This window comes from Zalophus californianus, chromosome 7, assembly GCF_009762305.2.
Source record: "Zalophus californianus isolate mZalCal1 chromosome 7, mZalCal1.pri.v2, whole genome shotgun sequence".
Classification (NCBI taxonomy): Eukaryota; Metazoa; Chordata; class Mammalia; order Carnivora; family Otariidae; genus Zalophus; species Zalophus californianus.
This window is the reverse complement of record NC_045601.1, coordinates 89905766-89917479: the sequence shown is the minus strand read 5'-3', so window position 1 is coordinate 89917479 and position 11714 is coordinate 89905766. Positions and strand designations below refer to the sequence as shown.

Below are 11714 nucleotides of genomic sequence, written 5' to 3'. Positions count from 1 at the left end.
CCACACTGTTATGTGACAAATGGACCAACTTTTGTCAGGAGTCACAAATCTGGCACATATAGTGCTGGCCTCTGCATCAGAACTAGATTTACTTTGTTCCCAGCCTAGAATAGTGGTTCAGTGCCATGTCTAGTACAATCATGAATACAGGCAGTAGTGCTGATAATCTAGATGTTGAAATATCTTAATTAGAGCTTGACTTTGTTTGGTCTCTTCAGATAAAGGGCCCTTACTGTGTACCTCTTTTTTTTTTTTAAGATTTTATTTATTTATTCATGAGAGGCAGAGGGAGAGAGAGAAGGAGAGAGAGAGAGAGAGGCAGAGGGAGAAGCAGGCTCCCAAGGAGCAGGGAGTCCGATGTGGGACTCGATCCCAGGACCCTGGGATCATGACCTGAGCCGAAGGCAGACGCTTAACCATCTGAGCCACCCAGGCGCCCCTACTGTGTACCTCTTATGTGAATGATCCATAGAGTCTGATTAGTAGCCATGATTTCTTTCCACCATATACATTCCCCAAGAGCATTGTCTTTAATCTATCAGTCTGTAGTTTTACAATGGGTGACAAAACAAGAACCCAACCTCTTGAGCAACAGCTCAAGACTCAGTGAAGGTAGAACAAGTTAAATCAAGGGGAGTATTGGCCAGATAAATGACAACAGCTTTGTGTTCAGCCCACTAAACAGAGAGACCATGTCATTTTCAGTTCTGCATAGCTGATGCTGAGATGGAACAGCTGCCACCAGTGGGTGCCATCAGGTTTGGCCTCAGCCAAACTATCAGTGAAGCTGGCCAGGCATTTAGGGGAAGTTCTGTGAATTGAGGAACCCCTTGAGTCAGTAGGTTTGCTTCAGTACACGGAATAGAAAATGTAGTTTTCCCTAATGAGATAGTTGCCACTTTTTCATATAAAACTCGAGAGCTACTGGGGCCAAGTCAGCTCTGTTCTTGAATCTAACTTTTCCATTTGACTAGCTAGGTTTCTGGGCCCTATCTTCTTTGTTAATCATTGAGTGTGAGTTGATGTACACCTTAATAAGAATATTTGATTTGGGAGTCATAAGACCTTCATAGGTCATGTGCTTGGTTTATACAAGAGTTGAATAATAAGCAAATAGCTACTTTTTCTGAAAATAAATGTGCCCTGTAGCCATTCCAGGGAGAAAATTAATATAAATCCCCAAGGAGAAGGCTGCTTCCCGTTGCCAGAGATTCCAATTTTCAAAATCATCAGTCACAAAGACTCATATTTAATAGGATTACTAGAATGGTGGGACCCTGAAGTTCTTAACACTTCTCTACATGTGTATTTTTTGTTTGTTTGTTTCTTTGTTTTTTCCATTAGGGGAACCCCTTCTGGTACTTATGAGAAGAGAAGTAGAAGCATTTAACATACTGATTCCAACTACATATTCAGGTGTAAAAGTAATGACAACAGTTGCACAGAACTGGCTGTAGAGGTTCCAATAATATTTTCCATGAGCAAGGGTATATATTTTCTTCTTTTGGGCAGATAGGGTGAAGGACCAATCATCTCAATAAAATAGGGGATTGAGCTGGGTTGGGAATGGTTTATAGGTATAGTTAGACTCAGGGCAATTCTGCTTAACCCCAGTTCCACAGATGGGTTCTGCTATGGTCTGAATGTTTGTGACTCCTTCACATTCATATGTTAAAAATCTAATGCCTAAGGTAATGGTATTAGGAGACGGGGCCTTTGGGAGGTGATTAGGTCATGAGGGTGGACCCTTCACGAACAGGATTAGTGCACTTATAAAAGAGTCCACAGAGAGCTAGTTTGTCTCTTCCACTGTAAGGGGACACAGCAAGAAGCCAGCAGTCTGACAGCTGGAAGAGGGTTTTCACCAGAACCTGACCATGCTGGTACTTTCGTCCTGAATTTCCAGACTCCAGAACTGTGAGAAATAAATGTTTGTTGTTTCTAAGCCACCCAGTCTGTGGTATTTTGTCATAGCAGCTTTAATGGACTAAGACAGGCTCCTTACAAACTTTTCATTGAGCCTAAGGTTCCTTTTCCTCAACCCTGAGAGTTCTATAATCCAGAAGTTTTGAGCTGAATTTTTAACCTCATTCCAATGAGATTAAAAATTTCCTGAGTGAATTAAGGGGAGACCAACCTTGGCTTTGTTGCAGGCCCTTCATTCTAGCTAGACCTTGTATCCAAAGCACTGTGAAACTATGGGGGGATGCACTCCACTTTTCTGGCCTAGTCCATTGACCCAGAACTCAGAAAATGCCTCATAGTGAAAAGTTCTCTTGTGTCTGGGTCAGGTGCATAATGTGGTGAGGCAGATTGTACTTGCTATAGAAGGCCATAACAATAACTCTCATGCTGCAAATTCTTCATATAATGTGACTTGTGATATTCTTTCCAGTGATGGGTGGAATCTATGTTCTCTCTCCTTCAAATTGGTCAGGATTTTGTTTCAAAAATATGATGGAAGGAACAAAACGTGAGCTCTAGTTCATAAAACATGACTCAGCTTCAGCCTTTCTTGTTGGATTTTTTCACTCTTACAGCCTTCTGAGGCAATATTAACAATTCAACCACCCTGAGGACACCAAACTGTGAAGAATCCCACACTATTCCATAGGGATTATATGACAAGCTCTGGGACCCCATGGACAGAGAGAGAAAGAGAAACCAAGATAGAAAGAGCCATCTAGCCCTCAGCTATTCCATCGTTCCACCATTCCAGCTCCAGTCACACCTGAACACAACCACTTGAGAGACTCTAGGCCAAAATCACCCAGCTGATATTTCCTGGAATTCTTGTCCCACAGAAACTATGAGAAACTAAGATTGTTGTTGTTTTGAGTCACAGTTTAAGCCTAAATTTTGAAGTGATTTTTTTTTTTCCCCAGACAAATGTATAACTGGAATATCCAGTTTCCAGTCTGAGATGCTAGCACTATAAGATGGTCAAAATTTCTGCTGTTTCTTTATTCCCCTATAAAATTTGTCTACTAGGGCCAATAGAAACACAACTTGTGCCAAGATCTGGCAAATTCCCAGAAGGAATGAAATAGCTGGCAATCATTAAATCATTTTAAAAGGTTTTTTTTCCTCTGGAATTTTAGTGCATCTGGTCCTTGTTGCTTCAACTGGTCTCTGATATATTTAAAAACACATTTGTTTATTCATTTATTTGCAGTTTATTCTTTTATTTTCTAGTTACCACAGAGGAATTCTTGGCCTGCTAAGACATAATCCATTCTGTCCCAATTCCGTTTTAAGGCAAATATTCCCTTCACTCACTATACCTACTTCCAGCTAAGTTTTACCATTGCATCTGTCACTATTTAGACGACACACATATACATACACAAATGTTTTGCTCAGTTTGTTATAATACCTATGTACTAATCAATATGCTAATCTCTACTACTTAGTATAGAATCCAGGATTTTCTGACTCCAAAATAAAGTTACGGATATGCTATTCCTTATCTTGAACGATGGATAATTTTTTTTCTAACATTCATCATTTCAGAGTGTTATAGAAATAAGTAGTAAAGGCAGTCATACCTAGAACAAAACAGATGCCTTCTGAAAAAGCTGCCCCACTTCTCAATGGCCCAGACTGGATCACACAACCAAGCACCACAGTACATCTGGGATGTAATAATTGATACAAGTCAATTAAGGCTCACTCCTGTACTTGGGGGCAGGATGATCGCTAAGAATTTTGACGTTCTGGTTAGGAGGGGAGAGGAAATATACTAGCTGGTATTCTTAATACCAACCAATATAGAATTATTTTTGTAATTTGTGCTAAAACATATTAGAGGGTCCATTGTATATACTACCTAGCTAACCACTGTAGAAATGGAATGGCATACAATTTAAAGAAACACCATAAATCCAAGAATCTGTTTAGTAAAATTCCACCTACAATAAATTTGCTGCCATGCCACAGGATCTAGACATTCCAGAACACTCACCACTGCACTGCTTACCTATGGCTTCCTTGGTTCCTATTCATTCCAAAATGATGATTCTGAGAGGAGGCGTATTGTCCTCATTTAGCATTTAAACCAGGCCCCATATCCAACTTCTCCTGGATTTATCTGAAATATTCAGATGCTGCTTAGTAAAAGAAGAACAACAACAACAAAGAAAAACAAATGTCCATGTTAGGTCTTTTCTTTTTCCTTGAAATGCTAGTCACACATTTCCAAAACAGGTAAAGTACAGTTTAGGGTTTCTCAAGTACATCCATTGCATTACAGGTCAAGTTCAATTGTGCTCCAGGCCTTCATGACCATGACTAAATTATATCTATTGCTTCGGTAATAAATTACCACAAATTTAGTGGTTTTAAATAACTAAAATTTATAATCTTCCAGTTCTGTATGTCAGAAGTATGGCATGGGTCTCACTGAGCTGAAATCAAGGTGTTGGCAGGGCTGCACTCCTTTCTGGAGGCTCTAGGGAGAATCCTTCAAAGCGAGTGGCTGACTTTTTTTTTTTTTTTTTTCCTGTGGTGTCACATTTTTGTCTGGCTGACTACACCAGGAGTTTCTCCCATTTTGATTATATTGAGCCCATTTTAACAATACAAGATAATCTCCCCATATCAAGAACCTTAACCCTAATTATGCTTCTAAAATCCCTCTTGCCATGTAGGGTAACATATTCACAGGATCTGTGGATATTGGGGGGGGGTGTTTGAATGGAGTACCTAGTTTATTTCTGACGTAGGTGAATCCCAGCACAGTGGCAGATTCTGGGATGAAGGTGTGGGTGTCACGGTCTGAGCTAGCACTCCATCTTGCAGGTGCGGAAGGCGTTGACCTGTGTGGACGCTGTGCTGTTGTCCGCAGCACTGTGATGCCCAGCACCTGGTGCATAGCTTACGTTGCCTCGTATTAGTTGTGCGTTGCCACGTAAATGAAGGTGAGTATTGGGGTCATCTGGAGGTCACGGCCCCGCTTCTGCTTGTGGGTCAATAGCCTGACCAGGACTGCACCCTTGCCCTCTTCCTTGCACTGGTCTTGGACGCTGATGACGTAGCAGGGCATGCATACCCGTGAAAAAACTCCTCACGCACCAGGTGGGCGCTGCCCAGATGTGCAGGTAGGCCAGGTTGAGGTAGACCCAGGGCAGGGCAGGGGAAAAGGGAGGAAGCCGGCTGTCGGATGACACAGATAAGGGCCTGGGCCCCTTGTCATTGGCTTCGCTCCGGACTCTGAGTTGCCCACTGGCCTGGCCCTCAACAGCCACCCTCCTCGGATTGGCAGTTACCAGAGTGGCTTCGAGGGAGGTAATACCAGCGTTGGGGTGAACCAGGGACTTCCTCATACTGCTGAGGCCCTCATATTGCTGAAAGCCGGGGCTGCTGCGGGGAGGGTGAACAGCATATTCCACCCTCGCCGAGGGTGAGGTCCACGATGCAGATGTTGGGCCGAAGAACGCCGAAGTCCTTCTTACCCTCGTCGGAGTCCATGGTGCCAGGGGACAGTGGAAAGGGACTCGCCCCTGGAGCACCAGCCCGCCCCTGCCATTGGAGCTGCAAGGGGAGAGGGGTGTCGGTACCATGGGTACAGCCTTGTAGTGCTCATGCTCTCCCGACCACTCCAGACACAAGCCCTCGTGGTGCGAGGAAGTAGAGAACCGCACATGCGGGCCCAGGTGCGCAAGCCTCAGCCAGTTCCTGGTCGCCTTAGGGCAGTGGTGCGCTTCAACGCAGCGCAAGGTCGAAGGAAGCCAAGAGGCATCTCTGTGTGGCGCCGAGAGCGCAGGCGCCCTCTGCAGGCAGCGAGGGAGTGGTCACCGTGGGTGAGCCGCCTGGTCTGGCGTCCATGTCCAGCAGGGGACTCAACGACAGCCGCCTACTGACCTCAGCCTGGTGGGCTCCAGCGGGCAAGAGAGTGCGAGGGCAGGAGCTGCTGCTGACCAAAAGCAGCTCCAGCGTTTTCTCATCCAAACTATTGCTGTCTGACCCGAGGGCCTCAGCCCCACTGGCAGGCTGCTCTCCAGTCTGGGCGTGGCCACCATTTCAGGGCACCTGGAAGTTGCTTGGTGGATCCTTCCACACCGGCAGCTGGAACAGGGTAGGAGCTACTGGGCACTTTCCCCGTGGATGGGACACCTGGGCGGGATGTGCTGTGCGCTCTGCTGGGCTTGAGGGCTACCTGGAGTTCCGCCTCCCTGACACCAACCACAGGGGAGCCTGCCCTGTGTACCTCCCGGGGATGGTTCTGAGGGGCTCCTGGGTTTACCTCCTAAGGGACCTGGCTGCAACAAGGTAACAGCACCTTTCTTGGTGGGGCCATGGGGTGCCACACCAGCCAGGCACACATGGAGGTCAGCCTGCAGTTGGTATAGGCTGAGGTGGGTGCAGCTGGCCATAACTGTCTTCCAGAAGAATTTGTCAGGCTGAGCTGGCAGTAGCCAGTGGCTCAGGGGTAGGGGTGTGATGCTCCGCCAGTCCAGGAGACTCGGGGCTAGCTCCGCCTAGTACTCACAGGGCACCAGCTGTGAGGCACACTGGCATTGAGAAGCAGGACACCCAGGTTGGGTGAGATAAACTTGCAAAACCTGTCTTCCCTAGAGCCCTCACCGATGGCCACTTCATCATACTAGGCCAACTTTTGTTTTAGGTGACTAGTGAGGCCACAGAGGCTGTCAAGGCTCAGGTGGGTCACCAGGCTGGCTCCTACCTGGTCCAGGTGCCTCATTAACTTCTAGAAGCTCATTGGGATTATAGCTGCCTTTGAGCAGCACTGTGAAGCCACTGATGATAAAGAAGGTGGCATCACCAAGGCCTAGGGGAAGATGTAGCAGCAGGGCCCCTTGAGCCTGAGAAAGCCCACTGAGGCTGGTGGCTCCAGCAACTCCACCACTTACCCTAAGAACACTCCCAGGCCCTTGGAGGCTGGCAGCTGCATGCTTCCTGCCCAGGGTGTGAAGTATTAGTCTGGTTTGGACTTGGGTGGTTAGCTACCCTTTTTGCACCAGGGGTAGCAAGGAGTGAGGGGTGGGGATCACTGTCTTTTTCTCATAGAAGAGGTTTTATCGCAGGTTTTCTCCTTCTCACTTCCACCCCCACTCACTACCTCAGAGCCCCTTCTCTCCTCACCTATTGTCATGAGTCTCTGGATTACTTGATAGTGCTTTTTGGGATCACCACTGGGGCCACCTGAGAGGTCAAACTGGGCTCCAATGAGAAGGAGCCAATCCTGCTGTTATGGAAAGTTATGGATCTGGCCAACAACAAGTACACATTGCAACTGGCACAAAGTACTAGTTAGACTGGATCAGCTGGAACTGATGGAAAATTGTAAAGAAACTAAATCCATGCCAAAAACCTCCCAGCAGCAGGTGGACCCAGCCCTGAGACACTCTAACCAGTCAGTGAGCAATGAACTGAACATTGGGGTACGAACCTCCTTCTCTCTCTGTACTAATAGGCAGGCTCATGTCAGGCAAATTCTACATCCCATGGCTTCCAGGAAGAATCTTTGTTGCCTGAATACTACTACTACTTCTTCTTCCTCCTCCTCCTCCCCTTCTTCTCCTCCTTCTTCTTCTTCTTCTCCTTCTTCTTCTCCTTCTTCTTCTTCTTCTTCTTCTTCTTCTTCTTCTTCTTCTTCTTCTTCTTCTTCTTCTTTTTCTCTATCTTTGAAGAGAATTCAAGATATGTTACTCTGGTTCATCTGATATTGATAAACTGGATATTGCAGCAATAACACAGTGTTTAAATTTTGAGAATAGTTCAGTCTCCCAGTATGGAACCTCTTAAGTTAGATGTGGGGAATATAATTTTAGCAATGATTTCACAGCCCTATAATCACAGGTTTTCAGATCCAGAGTTAGTAAGTTCCAAATTTCAAAGTGGCACTTGCAGCAAAATGGAACTTATTGATAACACTGTAGTCAGGACTCAAGGTTTACTATGGCAGTCCAGATCAAGATGTTCCATGATTCTTCAAATGACCTGATATTGCTGTGGGAAGTACAGCACTTTGTCTGAATTCCCAGGGGGAAGGAATAGAGAAGCCCCAGTTAGGTTTGTAAGTGAGGAGCACAGAGACCTAGCACTGCAGAGGCTCAAATATCACATGGAGACCCAGTACAATGAGCTTTACAAAGCAACAGGTGATGATTTTCTTTTAAACTTACTTGTGGTTACATCCAAAGAAGTAGCCCAGTTCCTCTCTGACGTCGTCATCTGCATGTGTGTGCTCACAACTGATGAAGTGGTGGTCTTTCATTACTGGAAGGAAGACATCTTCTTTGTTACTTCCCTGGACAGTAGGCCAACAAGAAATGCTTTTGTCTTCTTTGTTCATGAGGAAGATGTACAGAATACATTGAGGAAGCATAAAGACTTGTTGGGTAAAAGATACATTGAACTCTTCAAGAGCAGAGCTGCTGAAGTTCAGCAGGTAATGAATCCATTCTCAGTCCTTCTCATTTCTCTTCTAACCATGTCAGTGCTGCCTCAGCAGTTTGTACTCCTATAAATATTAAAGACCATATACACCTTTGAGATCTTTCCTATGCAGCCTCAATTGAGGGCATCCTGGACTTTCTTGGGGGAGTTTTCTACAGATACTCAAACTCACATGTTTCACATGGTATAGAATCATCAGGGCTACCCATAAGGAGATGCCATTATCCAGATGTAGTCCACAGACAAAGCATTTATGGCAGCACAGAAGTGTCCTTAAAAACAAAACAAAACAAACAACAACAAAAACAACACACACACACACACACACACACACACACACACACACACACACACACACAAAACTGTGAAGGAAGAGATCGGGAGTCTTTTAGTATTCAGATGAGGAATTGAACTTTGTGTTTATGGGATGGGGTACATTTTGTTTTTTGTTTTTTGTTTTTACATTTACCAGTTTATTATATAATAAAAACCTATGATAAAAAATACAGATGAACAGCCAGGTGAAAATGTACATAGAGTGAGGTCCCAAGCACAAGAACTTCTGTCCCTGTGGAGTTGGGGTGTGCCACCCTCCTGGCATGTGAATGTGCTCACCAACCCATAAGCTCTCTGAACCTCATTCTAATTGAGATTTTTTTTTTCTTTATGGAGGCTTCATCACATAGGCATGATTGATAATTAACTCCATTTATAGTCCCTCTCCTCTCTAGGGGGAATGAGAGGTAGAGCTGAAAGTCCCAAGATTCTAGTCATGGCTTGGTCTTTCTGCGATCAGCCCCATTCAACAACCCACCAAAAGTCACTTCATTAGAACAAAAGACACTTCAGGGTATTCCAAAGGATTTAGAAATCCAATATTGGATGTTGCTATTACTCAGGAAATTGCAAAGGCCTTAGGAGCTCTGTGTCAGCAATTGGGATCAAAGATAAAATGTTAGGAAAAAAGATTCACCTAACAACTCTATTACAAGAGGTTTTGGGAGCTCTGCATCAGGAATCAGGAGCAGATAGATATATACACACACACATTATTTCACACCAGGTAATCTGAGTTTCTTTTTTTCCTCCCACACCTCACCTTCACTCCCCACCCTCCCACTATACGATTAATCTGGTTAAGCCAAAGTCCTGCTATTGAGATTTCCTTAGATTAAGCCACAGCCCTAGTGCCAAGAGGCAGTGATAGGATGTCTGTATTAGTTTTCAATTGTGGCCTAATGAATTTAACGCAACTTAGTGACTTAAAGAACACCCATTTATTCACAGTTCTGTAGATGAGAAGTTAGTCATGCTTGACTGTGTAGGGTCTCACAAGGTCAAAAAGTATGGGCTAGGCTGGGCTCTTATCTAAAGGTCATTGTTTTTGCTCTAGCTAAATAGCCAGAGGTGGGCCAGTGAGCCCCAGATAGACCACCTTACCATGATTGCTCCTCACCCTTATGGGAGAGATAAATGCTGACTCTGCTCTGAAAGCTCCCAACTGCAAAGTTTCCTCCTACAGCTGTTGTGGTTGAAGGAAGCTTGGGGACCCCACCTGCACAGGGGTTTTTTCTTTCTGAAATTCAGCTCCCACTCCTGTGCTTTGCCAAGTGAGGGCCTGTGGTTGTAGAACTTTTTAATCTTCCTTAGCACGGAAGCTAGCTAGATGCTTGGACCAAAAGACAACAAGTAAACCAAGAAGATGTGGGCAGAACCATTTCTGTTCTTCGTCTCAGAAAGCACACCACTCTGGATCCTGGTAGAAGGGGTTAGCATGGTGTGGCCAGAAGATCATATTATGATTTCAGGTAGGGAAGATGGCATCGTGACCCCAGGTGCCTGTAAAAAGTCCTATGAGTCTGGAGCCTTGATAGGTCTGGTGCCAACAATTACAGAGAGTATGACATTCACATAGAGGGTCTGCCAACTCCAGAAAGCACATTTGTGCCTAAGAGGAAAGTCAGAGTACTACAACCCTGCATGTGGCAACTATTTACTCCATGGAGAAAGAGGATGGAGGGACATAGACAACAATTGAAAAAGATGGCTTGGTGACAGTGACCTTGGTTGGAATCATAGTTGAGGGTCTTATTAGCCATTGCATTTATTAGAGGGATCATCTTTGCTGTTGAGTGAAAAATGTTGGAAGGATACCCTGAAGAGCTAAAGAATTGTGCCATTCTACCCACATGTTTAAAAAAGAGAGTTTCCGGGCGACTGGGTGGCTCAGTTGGTTAAGCGCCTGCCTTTGGCTCAGGTCATGATCCCGGAGTCCTGGGATCGAGTCCCACATCGGGCTCCCACTTCTCTGAGGGGAGCCTGCTTCTCCCTCTGCCTCTGCCTGCCACTTCCCCTGCTTGTGCTCACTCTGTCTCTCTCTCTCTATGTCAAATAAATAAAAATAAAATCTTTAAAAAATAAAAATAAATAAAAATAAATAAAAAAGAGAGTTTCCCGTTTTTCCCATCCCTGAGCATGTGGGAATGGAAATGCTTGGCCAGTCCACTCAAAATCCATGATGATCCCTCCACTTGCCAATAGTAATCTAAGGAAAGATAATTCATAAGACTTGCTCCTCTAAGCGTTTGTCTTCTAATTTTAATATATATTTTGTGTATATATATTTAATATATATTTTGTAAAAAGTGATTTAAAAGACAAAATGCATAGAAAATGGAGCAAAACTATGTAAGCTGATTTGTAACAGAGAAAGACATTATAATTCAGTGTTAGAAACTATGATAATGTCTTTGTTCTAATCATATTGTAATTATTAAAATGCAAAGGGGATATTTATACCATTGGAGTCCTAGGGCCTAGTGCTATGTCAATAAGTAGCATACACATTCTGCAATTTCTAGTCTGTTAAAATCTACACATCCCAGTCTAATTTGTTATATTTTTAAAGCTTGATTTGGTATGAATACTCAAGTAGAAAAACTAGACTTGGATAATATGTAATGAGCAACTATATTTCACTTGTTTAGATAAATCATTACAAAGGCATCCCTTTTAAATAATAAATAGGAAGTTTATACTTTGGAGAAGGCATTTTGTTTCTCACAACAAGGACACCAGGCAGTCTGCAGATTTGCTTTACTGCCTTCTCCAGTGATTTCATAAATTTATGACTGAAAGTTGGCCCTTACCTGCCACCTGCATTTCTTTTGGATGATGGGGAGGCAGAACTAAGGAAGCAGACTTCTTTCTTTTCTATGACACAGGTCCTTCAGATTGGCTACTTTGTTCGGGAATATGGAGATCTCTGTCTTGTATTCAGAGGAAGCTGCTAG

General features: G+C 44.2%; 2 pseudogenes; one reads left to right on the top strand and one right to left on the bottom strand.

Annotated features, from left to right (window-relative positions):
• Nucleotides 1–6083: 6083 nt before the first annotated feature.
• LOC113927932 lies at nucleotides 6084–6868 on the bottom strand (annotated as a pseudogene).
• Nucleotides 6869–6911: 43 nt separating this feature from the next.
• LOC113927931 lies at nucleotides 6912–8698 on the top strand (annotated as a pseudogene).
• The last annotated feature ends 3016 nt before the right edge of the window (nucleotides 8699–11714 follow it).